This window comes from Halichoerus grypus, chromosome 5, assembly GCF_964656455.1.
Source record: "Halichoerus grypus chromosome 5, mHalGry1.hap1.1, whole genome shotgun sequence".
In the NCBI taxonomy this organism is placed as follows: Eukaryota; Metazoa; Chordata; class Mammalia; order Carnivora; family Phocidae; genus Halichoerus; species Halichoerus grypus.
Genome location: NC_135716.1, coordinates 126,106,816 through 126,122,750, shown reverse-complemented (window position 1 = coordinate 126,122,750; position 15,935 = coordinate 126,106,816).

The following is a 15,935-nucleotide window of genomic DNA, read 5'->3' as shown; positions in this document are numbered from 1 at the left end:
CTTGCTCCCTCTCTCTCTCTGTCAAATAAATAAAATCTTTTAAAAAACCCAAAAAACCATATTTGGGAGTAAAACAACATGAAGAGATAGTGATAAAGTGATAGTAACCATTTGGTAGTAATAAATTGCTAGGGTTAGAGGTTTAAGCTGGAAGTAAGGACTGGCTACTAGGAATGTCTAAGTTAAAACCAAATCCTTCCAGCATCTTTTTCTTTAGCAACTCTGTTCCTTAGTCAGCAAGAGAGAAAAACAGGTATAAGAGTAAAAATGGAAAATGACTGAAGATGACAACTAGCTAAAAACAGTTCAGAAAAGTTGGATAAATATTTTTGCAACATTAAACTTTAGATTTCCCAAACTTTTTGAAATGTTGATATCCTTTGATTTAAGACTCTCTCCCAAAATTTTGGTAAATGACTTTTTATAATTTAATCTTCAGAGAATTATATTTTCATGGTTTTACAAAATCAGGTTTTGGAATCTCTGTGGATTATAGACCCTATATATGGCTTGATTCAATTTGGTATTACAGTGGAGCTTATAGTACTGTCCAAAATACTGAGTAAGTTGAAGTATTTATGAAGATATTTCACCTACATGTATTCTTTTTTCTTGCAGATTTATGAAGGTACAGCACAAATTCAAAGACTTATTATAGCCCGTGAACACATTGGCAGGTATAAAAATTAAAGAGATAGCTATAGAAACATAATTAATTTTTGAGTGATTAGAATACAATCCACTGTTTAAGCTCCAAAGAAGAGAAAGAGCTTTAAGACTTTTTCTGGTAAAACTTAAAAATAAGTACTCTTAACTAAACCCATGCAGCTGATTCTAATACTAGTTTTCCACTTTTGTTTAACTTTATGACTTGCTTTTCCTCAAAAAGATTAGGTTTCATTAAAATTATGTGTTACCTTTAGTACTACTGTACTTGACTTACATTAACCTAGAAAAGTACATTTGTTTTGTTAGGTTAACCACTTAAAGTAACAGAAGTTCTTTGGATTTCAGTATTTTTCCAATGACATTTTTGAAAAGTGGGCTTATAAAAGTATTCAGAATGTTCCAAAATTTACATTGAGGAAGCATTATATGATTTGGATGCCATCGTATAACTTGCTAGTGTCTTTGTAGACTTAATGGGATTATATTGGGGGGAGTTCATTTTGCTACAATTTGGAAAGCATTTGTTTTCAGTTTTGTACAATAATACTCAAAAATTTGATGTTCATATTCTCTCACCATACAATGACCAGAAGTTACTGAAAATCTTGTTTAATTCTGAATCTACATTTCACTTGCCTTATTTAGAAATAAATCAATAAAATTTGCCTTAAAATATTTTTATATGAGTCCTGGTATCTGGGTAGGCTTTGGTTTATTGTATACATCTCATTTCACGTGCATACATTATAAAAATAAATAAAATTTTTCAGTGCCAATTAGTATATCTGTTTGTATTCTTTCCAGGAGGTTTTATTACTTCATGTAATAGTGTATGCTTAATTTATTTACTGTGATGAAAAAAAGTCATGTTCTGATTTTGAACTGCATGAAGTTACCTTCTCATTTTTCACTAGATGATATTATTAGACATCTCAAAAAATATAAATATAAAATAATATAAGAAACAAAGTTTGTGAATTTAATATTTCTTTGTAATCTTAAACATCAAATACTGCCAAAATATGTTACACTAAATGGTGTTTCTGACACCATTTTGATTCTGACACCAACTGGGCATCCTATGGTTTAATCCTATTCTGACATTAACTCCAAATCGTTAGCATCGGATTCCACAGGTTTAAGGGCTCAGTCCCACCAGACAACACTCACTTCAGGTACCAGTCACAAGTGCTGGGTCCCCAGGCTATCCCAAAACAACAATTATAAGAATACTAGCTGGGCTTGAGAAAAGCAAAGAAGACACTAGAGAATCCCTTAATGCAGAGATAAAAGAACTAAAAACTAGTCAGGCCAAAATAAAAAATCCCATAACCAAGATGCAAAACTGACTGGATGCAATGATAAGGATGAATGAATCAGTGACATAGAAGATAAAATTATGGAAAATAATGAGGCTGAAAAGAAGAAGGAAAGAGATTGGATCACGAATGTTGACTTAGGAAACTCGGCGACTCCTTAAAGCATAACAGCATTCATACCATGGGAGTCCCAGAAGAAGAGAGAAAAAGGGCAGAAGATTAATTTGGGCAAATTATAGCTGAAAACTTACCCAGTCTGGGGAAGGAAACAGACATCGAAATCCAAGAAGCACAGAGAACGCCCATTAAATTCACCAAAAGGCAGCCATCCCCAAGACCTATCATAGTCACATAAAATACACAGACAAGGAAAGAATTCTGAAAGCAGCAAGGGAAAAGAAATCCCTAACCTGCAAGGGAGGATAGATCAGGTTTGCAGCAGATCTGTCCACAGAGACTTGGCAGGCCAGAAGAGAATGGCAGGTTATATTCAACATGCTTAATGAGAAAAATTTGCAGTCAATAATACTTTATCCAGCAACACTGTCATTCAGAATAGAGGGAGAGATAAAGAATTTCCCAGACAAAAACCAAAGGAGTTCATGACCACTAAACCAGCCCTGCAAGAAATATTAAAGGGGGCTCTTTGGGGAAAAAAAAAAACACCAAAAGCAACAAAGACTAGAAAGGAACAGAGACCACCACCAAAAATAACCAACTTTACAGGTAATACATGGCACTAAATTCATATCTATCAATCAGTTATCACCCAGTGTAGATGGACTACATGCTCCAATCAAAAGAAATAGGGTATCACAAGATAAAAAAACAAGACCCATCTACATGTGGCCTAAAAGAGACTCATTTTAGACCTAAAGTCACCTGCAGATTGAAAGTGAGCAGATGGAGAAAACTTCATCATGTAAATGGACATCAAAAGAAAGCCGAAGTAGCCATACTTGTTTTCAGCCAAACTAGATTTTTAATCTAAAGACTGTAACAAGAGATGAAGAAAATCATAATTAAGGGGTCAACACATCAAGAAGATCTAACAATTGTAAATATTTATCCCCCAACTTGGGACCACCCAAATATATAAATCAATAACAAACATAAAGGGGCGCCTGGGTGGCTCAGGCATTAAGCGTCTGCCCTCAGCTCAGGTCATGATCCCAGGGTCCTGGGATCAAGCCCCGCATTGGGCTCCCTGCTCAGTAGGAAGCCTGCTTCGATCTCTTACACTCCCCTGCTTGTGTTCCCTCTCTTGCTGTGTCTCTGTCAAATAACATCTTAAAAAAAAAAGTAACAAACTCATTGATGATAATACAATAATAGTACCCCTACATATCTTCTAAGCAAAAAAAAAAAAAAAATCAAAAAGGAAACAATGGCTTTGAATGACACACTGGACACATGAACTTAACAAATATATTCAGAACATTTCATCCTAAAGCAGCAGAATACATATTCTTTTTAAGTGCAGATGGGATATTCTCCAGATTAGCCCTCAATAACTACAAAAGGATTGAGATCATACCATGCATATTTTCAGACTATAACACTATGAAACTTGAAGTCAACCACAAGAAAAAATTTGGAAAGACCACAAATACATGGGAGATTAAAGAACATCCTACTAAAGAATGGATGGGTTAATCAGGAAATTAAAGACAAAACAAAAAAATACATGGAAGCAAATGAAAACACAACAATCCAAAACCTTTGGGATGCAGCAAAGGTGATCCTAAGAGGGAAATATATTGTGATACAAGCCTACCTCAAGAAGCAAGCCTCAAATATACAGCCTAACCTTACACCTAAAGGAGCTAGCAAAGGAACAGCAAATAAAGCCTAAAACCAGCAGAAGAAGGGAAATAATAAAAATTAGAGCAGAAATAAACAATATAGAAGCAAAAAAAAAAAAAAAAAAAGGCAAAGCAAAGCAAAAACAGAACAGACCAATGAAAATAAAAGCTGGTTCTTTGAAAAAATTAATAAAACTGATAAAACCCTAGCCAGGCTTATCAAAAAGAAAAGATCACAAATGAATAGGTGAAATAAATAAAATCACAACGAAAGAGGAGAGATCACAACCAACACCACAGAAATAAAATTATAGGAGAGTATGAAAAATTGTATGCTAACAAACTGAGCAATCTAGAAGAAAGGGACTAATTCCTAGAAACATACAAACTACCAAAACTGAAACAGGAAGAAATAGAAAATTTGAACAGACCCATAACCAGCAATGATATCAAATCTGTAATCAAAAATCTCCCAACAAACAAAAACCCAGGGCCAGATGGCTTTCCAGGGGAATTTTACCAGACCTTTTTTTTTTTCTTTTTCTTTTTTCTTTTCTTTTCTTTTTTTTTCTTAGTAGGTTAACACAGGAAACAACAGATGTTGGCGAGGATGCAGAGAAAGTGGAACCCTCTTGCACTGTTGATGGGAATGCAAACTAGTGCAGCTGCTGTGGAAAATAGTATGGAGTTTCCTCAAAAAGTTAAAAATAGAACTTCCCTACAATCCAACAATTACATTACTAGGTATTTACCCAAGGATACAAAAATAGAGATTCAAAGGGCTGCATTCACCCTGATGTTTATAGCAGCATTATCAACAATAGTCAAACTATGGAAAGAGCCCCAAGTGTCCATCGACAGATGAATGGATAAAGAAGTGGTACATATATACAATGGAATATCACTCAGCCATTAAAAAAGAATGAAATCTTGCCATTTGCAAGGATGTGGATGGAATTAGAGTGTATTATGCTAAGCAAAATGAGTCAGTCAGAGAAAGACAAATACCATAGGATTTCACTCATATGTGGAATTTAAGAAACAAAACAGATGAACATATGGGAAGGAAAAAAAAAAAAAGAGATAATGGGAAGCAAACCATAAGAGACTCTTAAGGATAGAGAACAAACTGAGCGTTGATGGAGGGAGGTACGTGAGGGATGAGTGAAATGGGTGATGGGTATTAAGAAGGGCACTTGTTATGATGAGCACTGGGTGTTGTATGTAAGTGATGAATCACTAAATTCTCCTGAAACCAATATTACACGATATGTTATTAGAATTTAAATAAAAATTTGAAATGAAAAAAAGAGTATTACACAAATTACGAGTTAAATAGAATATATTTCAAATGCAGATTTGAACTTAAATAACTCCAAAAATTTACCTACGAATTCTAAACATAAGCCTTCTAGATATATAAATGTATTCAAAGTCATATGATGATGAAAATAATTATTAAAGTACCCTTCATTATATGTATTAAGCAATTATGTAACTATCAAATAAGACTTTTTAGTCGCAAGGAACACAAGTGAACTTAAGCTACTTTATGAAAAAAGTGAGGAAATGTCTTTTAAGTGTATTGAAGTGCCTCATGGATCCTAAGAGCAGGAATGGAGTCAGTTTTAGGAAGTGTCTAGGAACCAAATAGTCTTTAGAAATCCATGAAATACTGTTTTTCTACCTGTCAACTCTACTTCTCTCTGTTTCATTGTTTCCGCACTCTGTAGCCTAGTTTTCTCTGCTTCTTTGATCAATGATAGAATAAGACTTAATATTTATGTATCTGATTTCTCGTGACTTACATAAACTGGCTGGCTGGGGCCATTACAGCCAGCATGGGGAGAGTCCTAGACTACAGACATGATTCTTAATTGCCTACATCTGTGAACTGATGGTTTGTAACATAGCTGGTATGTTTCTGGCAATTTTAATGAATATTTAAGGAATGTGCCATAGTCATCAATTTGCATAAAAGAGAAGAGATTATTCCAAGACTCCTCTGGATTTAAAAAATGACTGTTTATATGGCCTCTGGAATGATGTCCATTAATTTGAATGCATTACCCATGATCAAATACTACAAAAGGTCTTTGGAGACTGAAGATTAAATCCTACAGGAAGCCCCCCCCCCTTTTTTTAAACATGTTTAAAGATTTCATTTAACTCATTAATGAATGAGGGAACTAATAAGATGTAAAAACTGATATAAGGGAGAGTTTGAAGAACAGACATATAGGCAGTTAGAAATGCTTAAAAGAATTTGCTAACAGATATAAAACAGATATAATAATTTATAGGGCAAAAAAATCTAAAGGGTCATCTTTTTCTTGGAGCAGAAATCAACTGTAGTTCATTGTTCATTTGCATTACTATTCATTTTCTATAATTTAACTTTTAAGTTTACAGAATTGTAGAACAGCCTAGCCAATAGAAAGACAATCACAGGTATATACCCCTTCTGATAATACCCTCAGGGTCCATTAGATAATACCTAGCATTCCACTAAAAGGACACTCAGTCATTCCTTTTATCCATTTACATGTTTTTGACAATGTTTCTTGACAGCCTCTTCCTTGTGATCATAAATAACCTGCCAAGATTATTCTTGATACAAAAAAGGTTTCATTATGTTTGGCCAGATTATTGCCACAGTGTTAATTAACCATGTAAGCGTCCTTGAATTTACTTTGCAAACCCAGAGACATACTGTGCTGAACAATTACCAAAGTTGCAGGATTAACTTCTGTCTGAAAGTTTTCCTACGGACACTCAAATTAGACTTTTAAAAGCCTCTATAGGGGCGCCTGGGTGGCTCAGTTAAGCGTCCAACTCTTGGTTTCAGCTCAGGTCCTGATCTCATGGGACATGAGATTGAGCCCTGCATCAGGCTCTATACTCAGCGGGAATCTGCTTGGATATTCTCTCCTTTTGCCCCTTTCCCCACTCTTTCTCTCCCTCCCTCTCTCTCTCTTGCTCTCTCGCTCTCGCTCTCATTCTCTCTCAAATAAATAAATAAATCTTTCTAAATATTAGAAAAAATAAAAGCCTCTATAATTTGCTATCTCAAGGCTATGGACCCAAACCCAAGAAACTGCACCAGAGTTCTCTAGTAGTACCTAAGAATTTGGGTGAATTTCTCTTCTCAGCATCTCCAAAATTTACTAAGGTTCCTGGCTTGCCAAAAAGGGCCCTTCCTGGGCGCCTGGGTGGCTCAGTTGTGTCTGCCTTCGGCTCAGGTCATGATCCTGGTATCCTGGGATCAGGGCCCGCATCGGGCTCCCTGCTCGGCTGGGAGCCTGCTTCTCCCTCTCCCACTCCCCCTGCTTGTGTTCCCTCTCTAGCTGTCTCTCTCTCTGTCAAATAAATAAATAAAATCTTAAAAAAAAAAAAAGGGCCCTTCCTTACCACCTATAAGACTAAAACCCTGTAACATTCCAGTTTTACTGGGACAGTGTTGTAAACATTGACTCAATATACACAGTCAACTTGTTTTTTTAATAATGTACTTGTCAAACCTGATTAAATGAGAATTATTCTCAAATATGACAGTCCAGGTATAGCCTTGGTTACACAATAAACAGGAGTACAGATTCATTTTGAACATTGCCATAAAGTATAAGGAGATTCAGAAAATGTTTCTCAATTCTAGGGACTCAGTGAGAATCAGACACCATTTTAAACTTCCAATTTACAAAAGCACAGTCCACTAAATCGAGGAGAGCCTGAGAATTAAAAAGGGCTTCCTCATATATCCATAGAAACAGAACATTACAACTGCATGAACAATATTCTAAAATAAGTGACCATGATTAAGTTCTCCTCATTGGCTCATTCAGTTCTCTGTAATTGTTCTGTTGGATCTTGAGTCAGTAAACTGCTTTCAAGAAGCTTCTCCTTCCAGACTAAAGAGTCCTAAGAAATCTTGATTCAGTCTAATGGTACACTGTGAAATTTGTCTAAGTTTTGTCTACTTGGAAGTCTGTACCCAAAAGACTATTCTTGGAAGTATCTATTACTGGTTCAAAGTACCAGATCCTTTCCATGAGGCTTTGAGACTGTCCCTGAATGCACAAACTTTGGCCTGTAGCTTCTAGTAGAGCCTTCAAGCTAGCATCAGAGTAAAACAAAAACTCTCTGTAGGTGACTGTCTTAGCTCAGGCTGCTCTAACAAAACAAGAGACTGCCTTAAACCACCAACGTTTGATTTCTCAAAATTCTGGAGGCTGGAAAGTCCAGTATCAAAGCACCTGCCCACTTCTGTGTTGTAGACTGTTAACTTCTTATATTCTCACATGGCAGAAATAGGGTCAGAGAGTTCTCTGGGGTCCCTTTTTACAGGGCACTAATCCCATCCATAAGGACTCCACTTTTATATGACTTAATTACCTCCCCAAACCCTCACTTCCTAATACCATCACATTGGGGACTAGGATTTCAACATATAAATTTGGGGGGGACAGAAACATTCACTCCATTGCAATGACTAAGACTGAAGGTTATAGATAATTATTATGTCCAATAAGAGAATGGAAGTAAAAAAAAATCTCTATGAAAGCACAGTACATAACTCTTTCACAAGAATATAACTGTTATTTCCCCTGAGGGAAACAACATTGGCAAATCTTCAGGTCCTTTTCATATAGTACACATCTTTGGCCATGTTTATATTAAATAACATTTTAACTATACAAATTTAAGCTAAAGAAGGCTGAGATGATCTGATTTATTTACCAACTTTCCTTTGAAGCTCATACAATAGTGTTGATAATTAAGGAATATGGAGCACATAAAGTAAACTTAATTATTTCTAATCTTTTTATTTTTTAAAAGATTTTATTTATTTGACAGAGAGAGAGAGAGAGAGAGCACAAGCAGTGGGTAGCGGCAGAGGGAGAGGGAGAAGCAGGCTCCCCACTGAGCAGGGAGACTGATGCAGGGCTCGATCCCAGGACCCTGAGATCATGACCTGAGCCAGAGGCAGACGCTTAACCAACTGAGCAACCCAGGTGCCCCTAATATCTTTCTTTTTATAAAGTGAAAGAACGTTTTCCCCACCCTGGCCCTCCCTCCCCCAGGAAATTTCAAAGATAAATTTAGGTGTAGGGGTGCCTGGGTGGCTCAGTCATTAAGCGTCTGCCTTCGGCTCAGATCATGATCCCAGGGTCCTGGGATCGAGTCCCGCATCAAGCTCCCTGCTCTGCGGGAAGCCTGCTTCTCCCTCTTCCACTCCCCCTGCTTGTGTTCCCTCTCTCCCTGTGTCTCTCTTTGTCAAATAAATAAATAAAATCTTAAAAAAAAAAATTTAGGTGTAAAATAGATCCTGAAATTTTTATTTTTCTACATTCAAGATTTGACCTTGGGAAGGCAAAATTGAAAGAGATGTCAGAGATGATTTGATCATTTGATTAAGATAGGATTATAGGTGCCTGAGAAAGAATGCTTGGTTATCTATTTAATTAAAGGGACAATAAATAAAAGTAAATACAGAAGAATGTACTGTAACATGATTATAAGAAACTTAAGATGTTTCTCAAATGAGAAATGTTTGTTCCTTCTTTTTAATAATTAAAGATACGATAAAATCAACATTTGGAGCATAGAAAATTTATTCTGGTAAGACAAAAATCTCTGCTATCTAAGCAGAAGTTAAAGATGAACCTTTTACATTAGGGATTGATGAGTAAGCCAGGGAAGCAAGCCCCTTAAAACTGACTGAACTTTGCCAAAATTGTAGCATAGTCCAGTGTCTTTTCAGATTCCGGTATTACACACCAAGACAAATAAAATTCACTTTCCTGAAATTTTGTCTTTCACTATGCCTTTTCATATTCTAGAATAAACTGATAATTTGGAAGAAACTACTCTTTTTTCTTGAAAAATAAAAATACATAGTTGTATTTCTCTGTCATTATTGCTCCTATTATAGTTATACAATCGTCCTTATAACTATGACTTCATCAAAGAAACCAACGTCCTAAGCAAACTAACTACTAGAGGAAGCTGGGAGGCAGGTCCCTGAGAACTGTTTGTCACATATAAACATTTTAGCAGACCATCAAAGATCATGAATTTTTTTTTTAAAGATTTTATTATTTATTTGACAGAGAGAGAGCATAAGCAGGGGGGAGCGACAGAGGGAGAGGGAGAAGCAGGCTTCCCGCTGAGCAGGGAGCCTGATGTTGGGCTCAATCCCAAGATCCCAGGATCATGACCTGAGCTGCAGACAGATGATTAACTGACTGAGTCACCCGGGCATCCCAAAGATCATGAATATTAACACAATTTTATACAGCTATACATATCCTCTTATACTTAAGTGGCAAAAAGAACCATTTATTAACTTGACTCAAAGATATCACTTATTCCATAGCATATTGAAATAAGAACCAAAAGTATATAAACTTAAAATTATGCTCAGTAATCAAGGTTTTAATATTCTATCCAAGAAACAATCTAGGCTTGCCATGATTAATTAACTCAAACTAATTAAATTTCCTAGAGTTCTTGGAAATTATATTTAATCTGACATAATTGAAAACATACTTATTGTTGGAAAAAAATGTTTGTTAGAATTATGATTCAATTTAGTGGAAGCCAAATTTATAATTTTAAAAATCTTAAAATATATGTAGAAGTTAGGTTAGCCAATTTGACCAATAAACCAATATAAAAAGTTTAGGAAATTCAGACTAATTTGTGTCTTCATTAAAAAATAAACTGTACTGGGGTGCCTGGCTGGCTCAGTTGGTGGAGCATGTGACTCTTGAACTTGAGGTCGTGAGTTCAAGCCCCACATTGTGGGTAGAGATTACTTAATAAATAAAAATTTGAAAAAACTGTTTACATGTTAAAAAAAATTTTAAACTAAACTTATACATATGGTACTATATTTGTATTATACTTAACACTGATAAGCAAAGAAAACAACACATAGCTGGTTTTTTCATCAACCCAAATTGCTAAACCTCTCTGATCTGCCCAAAGATTCATCTTAGTCGTGTAAACGTGAATTTTTAAAAATGTTTCTGGCTAGCAGTTTGTATAAGGATGATTTTTTTTTCCTTTAAAGTCTAGCTCAGGGGCACCTGGGTGGCTCAGTCAGTTAAGCATCTGCCTTCAGCTCAGGTCACGATCCCAGGGTCTGCTTCTCCCTCTCCTTCTACCCCTCCCCCCGACTCATGCTCTCTCTCTCTCAAGTAAATAAATAAAATCTTTAAAAAAATTCTAGCTCATTCGTAGTATTAGAAGTTAATTTTTAGGGGCACCTGACTGGCTCAGTCAGTAGAACATGTGACTCTTGATCTTGGGATCGTGAGTTTGAGCCCCACATTGGGTATAGAGATTACTTAATAAAAAAAAAGAAAATTTTTTAATAAAAATAAAAATTTTATTTTATATCACTTTAATATCATTTTTATATCATTTTAATAAAAATCAAAATCTTTATTTTATTTATCACCAACTGAGCCACTCAGGCAGATATTAAGGGGCTGACTCTTGATTTTGGCTCAGGTCATGATCTCAGGGTCCTGGGATTGAGCCCCACATCAGGCTCCATGCTCATCATGGAAGTGTGTTTGTCCCTCTCCCTCTGCTCACACTCTCTCTCTCTCTCTCTAAAATAAATAAATAAATCTTTACAACAAATAAATAAGATTAAATCTTTAAAAAAAAGAAGTTAATTTTTTAAATTTTCTGGTAATTTGGGGATTATTCCATTTATATGAGTGCTTATTTATAAACCAATCAGAACAGAGTTCTTTAATATGAGGCACAATCTAATCTGTTAATTTATACTTTTCAGAAGTAGGAAAGCATTTCATAGGTGTACAATGAGAAGCAAAGGCCTTCCTCAATTAGAGACATGTAGACACACTGAGCACTTAAAACTTTCGGATCTAAAACAACTTTAGCCACAGGCCAAAAGTAAATTTGCCAGCCCAGATCCCAAAGAGCTGTTCCTCTTCCCAACAGGTATTAAATTCTTTTTTTTTTTTTTTTTTTAAAGATTTATTTATTTATTTATTTGAGAGAGAGAGAATGAGAGACAGAGAGCATGAGAGGGAGGAGGGTCAGAGGGAGAAGCAGACTCCCTGCTGAGCAGGGAGCCCGATGCGGGACTCGATCCAGGGACTCCAAGATCATGACCTGAGCCAAAGGCAGTCGCTTAACCAACTGAGCCACCCAGGCGCCCTACAGGTATTAAATTCTTAACTAGTTAGAGCTCTCTCATATACAGACAAGGATGAACAAACCAGATTCCCTGTCATCTCTCACCTAGGAGAGAATAAATTTCTCTCATTGACAGAGATCACCAAATGGACCATAAAAACACAGTCCCAGTCATTGCCACCAGTGAAGATTAACTTATGGGCCATGTCTGATGTAAAAATGAAAACAAAACACAAAATCAGTAAGGAGGGCAAAACCTATACAAATAGTGTCAAAAGGTCCTTATTGCCACATGAGAATCACTCTGAGTGCCAAGAAAAGCTGTGCCTCAGCTTAAGTAGATCTTGATGTGCTGTGCTCAAGCAAGGCACTTTACTTGGCTGTATCTGTTGATCTACTTGGATATCTAAGTAGATGACTCCTAAAACTGATAAGTTATAATTTTCAGAATGGTAAAATCATGATGCATATAGATATAAAATAAACACATGTGAAACATTTTAAGTCATTAATCTGGGAGGGAACCAATATGACATTAAAACTAATTTAAGGGGTGCCTGGGTGGCTCAGTCAGTTAAGTGTCTGCCTTCGGCTCAGGTCATGATCCCAGGGTCCTGAAATTGAGCCCCACGTCGGGCTCCCTGCTCCGTGGGGAACCTGCTTCTCCCTCTCGCTCTGCCTGCTGATGCTCTCTCCCTCTCTCCCTCTCTCTTTCTCTGTCAAATAAATAAATAAAATTAAAAAAAATAAAAATAAGTAAATAAAACCAATTTAAACCTTAAAATCTAGAAGTCTCAATTATTGTTTTAAACAGCTAAACTTCAAGGTCTTTTTTACAGTTCATAATTAACAGGATTTTATATATATTTTTTATTTTTAGTTTCAAGTTTTTATTTAAATTGTAGTTAGTGAACATACAGTGTAATATTAGTTTCAGGTGTAGAATTTAGTGATCCATCACTTACATACAACATCCAGTGCTCATCACAACAAGTGCCTTCTTAATACCCATCACCCATTTAGCCCATTCCCCCACCTCAGGATTTTATATTAGTGAATGTTTTTCATCTCCAACTTTATCTGAAAAGTTTCTTCTAAATGGTTTCAGGGGCACCTGGGTGACTCAGTCAGTTAAACGTCTGACTCTTTTTTTTTTTTTTAAAGAGCAGACATATTTTAATGTACAGAGCTTTAAGAAAGAAAATTAATTGGCCGTATTTTTATTAGATTGTAATAGCTAAGTAGTAGTGCATAAAATCACATATCACAAAAATATAAACCACACATATAACTGAGCTGTCTCAGTAGACTTTAATAATAGCATATATATACCACGTCGTAGACCCTATTACCAAGAGAAAAACACAAGTGAACCAGGAAATGGCAATTCACTACAAAACAGAGTAAATTATAATGTATTCTAGACAAATATCAACTCTTGTTGCAAATAAAGATACTGTTTTGCACCTAAAAGAAGCATCCGACTCTTGATTTTAGTTCAGGTCATGATCTCAGGGTTGTGAGATTGAGCCCAGAGCTGGCTCCCAGCTCAGCATGAAGTCTGCTTGTCCCTCTCCGCCCCCCCCCACTCTCTCTCAAATAAATAAAGAAAGAAAATCTTAAAAAATAAATGGCTTCAGAATTCTACTCCTTCTATACCTGCATCTTTCCTATCCAATTCCTTTTGATACTACTTAGTTAAGAAGGCATGCAACTCTAAAACTGTAGACAAGATTTCATTTGCTTGAGTGGAATAAAAAAATGGAAGAGTAGAGATATCAGAAATGTCATACAATATATAGAAAGTAATATACTTCTACAAGTGGGATATGGGGCATGGAGCATATAATATTCTGCTTCTACATTTGATATTTCAGAATGACTCAGTTACTATATTTCATTGATTCCAAAATGCACATTTTTTCATATTTAACATCCCAAAAATCTAGATAAAGTTTATGTTAATAGCCATTGGCTGGTTTTTTCCCACATCTGTTATCTTTTCAATTGGGATGTATCTTATAATCAATGACATCTTAGGTAAAATATGGTATTGTTTGTCCTGGAAATGCTATTCCATTAGCTGAATGCTAATGAAACTATGTTCATAGTCACAATATGGGCTTTGAACAAAACTGTAGGTAAAGAAAACTTTTTTCATTTACATAATATGTAATGGTGAACAAAGCAGACACAGCTACAGCTCCCATAAAGCTCAGTGGCTACAGCAGCATTGTCCAGTAGAAATATAGTATGATCTCTTATGTAATTATAAATTTTCTAATAGTCACACATAAAAAAGTAAAAAGAGGGGCACCTAGCTGGCTCAGTTGGTAAAGCATGACACTCTTGATCTCAGGGTTGTGAGTTTGAGCCCCACGTTAGGTGTAGAGATTACTTTAAAAAAGAAAAAAAGGGGGGGGAATAAAAAGCAATAGATGAAATTAATGTTGAGAATATAGTTTTATTTATCCTAATATGCCTAAATATTATTTCAACAATCAATACTTTTTAAACTGTTAATGAGATATTTTAGTTTATTTTTCCTACTAAGTCTTTGAAATAGGGTGTGTGTTTTATATTTTACAACACATCTCAATTCAGATTGGCCGTATCTCAAGTGTCCCATTTAGCTATATTACACAGCACAGGTCTAGAGGCAGAGATGAACTTGTTTTTTTTTTTTTTTTAATATTTATTTTAGAGAAAGAGAGAGCATGAGGGGAAGGGAGGGAAGGGCAGAGGGAGAGAGAGACAGAGAGGGTGAGCTCGAGTTGGGGGAGGGACAGAGAGAGAGGGAGATAATCCTCAAGCAGACTCCCCGCTAAGCACAGAGCCCAATACCAGGCTTGATCCAGGACCCTGAGATCATGACCTGAGCTGAAACCAAGAGCCAGATGCCCAATCAACTGAGCCACCTAGGTGCACCGAGATGAACTTTTTATTCAATATTGGTTTTTTTGGTTTGCTTGTTTTTGTAGCTACTTTTCTTTGGAGGGGGGATATTTTTATTTTTTGAAGAGGTAAAATATACCAAATTTCAAAAGTACCAGGGCATTCAGTGAAAAATAAGCCTTCCTTTAATCCTGTCCCCAGCCACCCTCCTCCTGTAGGGAAATGCTTTTAGTAATTCTGTGCATTTGCAAATATATCCATATATTTTTCTCCTTTGTTTTCCACACAAATAGTAGCACACTATACACAGCTTGGCACTTTCTGTTTTTGCTTTTACTTAATATATTTTGGAGATCTTTCCATAGCAATGTATGCAGAGCGTCCTCATTCTCTTTAACAGCTGCATAATGAATACATTGATGCATAATGAATAATGAATACAGTATAGTTTAATGAATACAGTATATTTAATCTTTTTTTTAAGTACATGATATTTTACAATTCTTTTTTTTTTTTTTTAAGATTTTATTTATTTATTTGACAGAGAGAGACACAGTGAGAGAGAGAACACAAGCAGGGGGAGTAGAAGAGGGAGAAGCAGGCTTCCCACGGAGCAGGGAGCCTGATGCAGGGCTCGATCCCAGGACCCTGGGACCATGACCTGAGCCGAAGGCAGATGCTCAACGACTGAGCCACCCAGGCACCCCTAGTTTATTTAACCTTTTGATGGTAATGAAGATATTTGTAATATTTTGTTATTATAAAGACTGCTAGTATGAATATACGTGCACAGAAGTCACTTCATACTCAAAGGACTGTATTTGTAGAATAAATACCTAGAAATAGAATTGCTGATAATTATAAGAATTGCTAGAATATATGCTTCCTATACAGATTTCCATTTTGCTCACCATTATACCCCTAGAACCTAGAAGAATATTTGGCACATTCTAGACACCAGTACATATTTGTTGAATGAATTTATAAAGTAGGAAGTGAGGCTTATTTTTCATTCTTTCAGCAGTACTGACTCAATCTGAATGGTACTTTTTGGATCTGATACTTGTAT